The sequence below is a fragment of the Chiloscyllium plagiosum genome, chromosome 12 (assembly GCF_004010195.1).
Source record: "Chiloscyllium plagiosum isolate BGI_BamShark_2017 chromosome 12, ASM401019v2, whole genome shotgun sequence".
In the NCBI taxonomy this organism is placed as follows: Eukaryota; Metazoa; Chordata; class Chondrichthyes; order Orectolobiformes; family Hemiscylliidae; genus Chiloscyllium; species Chiloscyllium plagiosum.
This window is the reverse complement of record NC_057721.1, coordinates 1,746,980-1,751,158: the sequence shown is the minus strand read 5'-3', so window position 1 is coordinate 1,751,158 and position 4,179 is coordinate 1,746,980. Positions and strand designations below refer to the sequence as shown.

The window sequence follows — 4,179 nt, the reverse complement described above, 5'->3', positions numbered from 1 at the left end:
TTTCGTATCATCCGTAAACTTGCTCACCCAACCTTCTAACCCCTCTTCCAGGTCATTTATAAAAATGACAAACAGCAATGGTCCCAAAACAGATCCTTGCGGAACACCGCTAGTAACTGCACTCCAAGATGAACCTTTACCATCAACTGCTACCCTCTGTCTTCTTCCAGCCAGCCAATTCCTAATCCAAACCTCCAACTCACCCTCAATGCCATACCTCCGTATTTTTTGCAGTAGCCTACCATGGGGAACCGTATCAAATGCCTTACTAAAATCCATATACACCACATCTACCGCTTTACCCTCGTCCACCTCCTTAGTCACCTTCTCAAAGAATTCAGTAAGGTTTGTGAGGCATGACCTGCAGTTGTGGTCACTGTCACCAAAGTGTTCTCCCACTGGGAGATCTGACACCTGTCCTGGCTCATTGCCGAGCACCAAATCCAAAATGGCCTCTCCCCTCACCAGCCTGTCTACATACTGAGTAAGGAAACCCTCCTGCACACACCTGACAAAACAGCTCCATCCAAACCATCTGCACTAAGGAGGTTCCAGTCAATGTTGGGAAAGTTGAAATCACCCATAACAACATCCCTGCTACATCTGCATTTTTCCAAAATCTGCTGGCCTATGAGTTCTTCAATCTCTCTATTGCTAACCCCCAATGAGGTGGCTGCTCCCTTGCTGTTCCTAACTTCCACCCATACTGACTCAGTAGACAAACCTTCCTCAACAACCTTTGTTAATGTAGCTGTGATGCACTCTCTCATTAGCAATGCTACACCCTTTCCTCTTTTTGCACCCTCCCTGTTCTCTTTAAACGTTCTAATCCCTGGAACATCTAGCAATCATTCCTGTCCCTGTGAAACTCATGTCTCCGATATGGCCACAACATTATAGCCCCAAGTACTGATCCATGCTCTAAGTTCATCACTCTTATTTCTGACATTACTTGCATTAAAACAGACACACTTTAACCAATCCCTTTGTTTCATCACGTGAGAAACCTTCCAGCTGGATTCACTATATCCTGTCCCTGCCCCATCTACAACTGCCCCCTTCTCAGATAAGTAGCTCTGATTCCCATCCCCTTGCCAAACTAGTTTAAACCCTCCCGAACCACACGAGAAAATCTCCCACCCAGGAAATTTGTGCCCCTCCAATTCAGGTGCGAACTGTTCTTCATGTACATGTCCCACTTTCCCCAGAAGGTATCCTAATGGTTTAGGTATCTGAAGCCCTCCCTCCTGCACCAGCCTCACAGCCACGTGTTAAGTTACATTTACTGACTGTTCCTCATCTCACCGTCTCGTGGCACCGGTAGCAAACCTGAGTTCACTACTCTACTCGTCCTGCTCTTCAGCTTCCAACCTAGCTCTGTGTAGTCACTTTTCAGATCCTCAATCCCTTTCCTGGCTATATCATTGGTGCCAATATGTACCACGATTTCTGGCTGATCACCCTCCCCCTTCAGAATCCTGTAAACCCGATCGGCGATATCGAGGATCCTGGCACCGAGGAGGCAACATACCTTCTGGGAGTCCCATTCCTGACCACAAAATCTCCTGTCAACCCATCTAACTATTGAGTCGCCTACCACGAGCGCTTTTCTATTCTCCCCCCTTCCCTTCTGAGGCACATTGCCAGGCTCAGTGTCAGAGACCTCACCCACTTAAAAACGTCTTGGCAGCCCTTGTTTCTCTCTGCCCTCTCTCCTCGCTGCTCTGCTCTTTTCACTCACCTTCCCAGCAGTCCTCCGCTCCTCCCTCGCAACTCTCGACGAATCGAACGAGTCAAACAGTCAGGAACAAAGCAGAGGTTCGACTGATAAATTAAACTGCATTTATTTCAATGCAAGAGGCCGAACAGGGAAGGCAATTGAACTCCGGGCATGATTAGGAACATGGGACTGTGATATAGCAATTATAGAGATATGGCTCAGGGATGGACGGGACTGGCAGTTTAATTTTTCAGGATACAAATGCTATATGGAGGATAGAAGGGGGGCAAGAGACGAGGGGAAAGTGGCATTTTTGATAAGGGATATCATTACGGCTGTACTTAGGGAGGATATTCCTAAGAACATGTCCAGGGAAGTTACTTGGGTGGAATTGAGAAATAAGAAAGGGATGATCATCTCATTGGGATTGTACTATAGACCCTCTCCACCCTAGTCCCAGGGAAATTGAGAAACAAATTTGTAAGGAGATCTCAGTTATCTGTAAGAATAATAGGATAGTTATGGTAGGGGATTTTAACTTTCCAAACATCGACTGGGACTGCCATAGTGTTAAGGGTTCAAATGGAGAGGAATTTAAGTGTGTACAAAAAAGATTTCTGATTCAGTATCTGATTCAGTTTTCTGATTCACTATCTACCAGAGGAGGTACAAAACCTGACCTCTTGGGAAATAAGGCAGGGCAAGTGACTGAGGTGTCAGTGGGGGAGCACTTTGGAGCCAGCGACCATAATTCTATTAGTTTTAAAACAGTAATGGAAAAAGATACTGGATCAAAAAGTTAAAATTCTAAATTGGGAAGAAGGCCAATTTCAACAGTATCAAGCAAGAGCTTTCAAAAGTTGTTGGCGGTGAATGTTTGCAGGTAAAGGGATGGCTGGAAATTGGGAAGCCTTCAAATGAGATAACGAGAGTCCAGAGATAGTATGTTCTTGTTAGGATGAAAGGAAAGACTGGTAGGTGTAAGGAACACTTGATGACAAGAGAAATTGAGGTTTTGGTCAAGAAAAAGAAGGAAGCATATGTCCGGTGTAGACAGCAGACATTCAGTGAAACCTTAGAGTATAAAGACAGTAGGAGTGTACTTGAGAGGGAAATCAGGAGGGCAAAAAGGGGACATGAGATAGCTTTGACAAATGAGGTTAAGGAGAATCTAAAGGGATTTTATAAATACAGTAATGACGAAAGGGCAATTTGTTGGAGGGAATCCTGAGGGACAGGATTTACATGTGTCTGGAAAGGCAAGGACCGATTAGGGATAGTCAATATGGGTTTTAGCATGGGAAATCATATATCACTAACAACTGAGTTTTTTCAAATAGTAACGAAGAGGATTGATGAGGGCAGTGGATATGATCTGTATGGACTTCAGTAAATCCTTTGACAAGGTTCCCCATGGGAGACTGGTTAGCAAGGTTAAATCACATAGAATACAGGGAGAACTAGCCATTTGGATACAGAACTGGCTCGAAGGTAGATGACAGGGTGGTGGTGAAGGGTTGCTTTTCTGACTGGAGGACTATGACCAGTGGTGTGCCACGAGGATCGGAGCTGGGTCTACTGCTTTTCATCATTTATGTAAATGACTTGGATATGAACATAGGATGTATAGTTAGAATGTTTGCAGATGACGCCAAAATTGGAGGTGTAGCAAACAGCGAAGAAGGTTACCTCAAGAGCACAACAGGATCTTGATCAGATGGGCTAATGGGCTGAGGAGTGGCAGATGGAGTTTAGCTTAGATAAATGTCAGCTGCTGCATTTTGGAAAGGCAAATCAGAGCAAGACTTATACAATTAATGGTCAGGTCCTGAACATTATTGTCTCTGCTAAGAACCCTGATATTGGAGATTCCATCGGTGTTCCGTTGGTCTGTCTGTAGGTTTTGTTGTTGAAGGTGAAGTGGGTGATAACGCATAGGTCCACTAGCTTGACGATATTGTCCTTGCTGATGAAGTTGGTGGTGTTTGGTGTATGTGCCTTTGGGTCTTCTAATCGTGTAGTCAGTGTTTCCTTGGCCAGATTGATGTGAACAGGGCTGTTACATCAATCTTAGTGTCTTTGATGGTCTTCAGGAATTCTTGGGTGGAGGGTGGGGACTAACATGCGTCTTCTAAGTATTTTAGTCTTTGGTGTAGCTCATTCAGTTTCACCTTCAACAACAAAACCACAGACAAACCAACGGAACACCCATGGGATCTCCGATATCAGGTTTCTTAGCAGAGGCAGTAATGCAGAGATTCAAACAAACAGCTCTGCCAACCATCCAACCCAAACTTTGGATCTGCCACGTGGATGACACCTTTGTCATCACTAACCAAAACAAATTAGAGGAAACCTTCAAGACCATCAATAATACCCTTACTGGCATAAAATTCACTAAAGAACTGCATTTTGGGAAAGCAAATCTTAGCAGGACTTATACACTTAATGGTAAGGTC

The 4,179-nt window shown here is 44.5% G+C and overlaps 1 protein-coding gene across 1 annotated transcript in view; it reads left to right on the top strand.

The window, feature by feature from the left end:
• The window catches only part of LOC122554888 (diamine acetyltransferase 1-like), a 66,946-nt gene that overhangs the window by 5,131 nt on the left and 57,636 nt on the right, over positions 1-4,179 (top strand). The gene's annotated exons all lie outside the window — the stretch shown is intronic.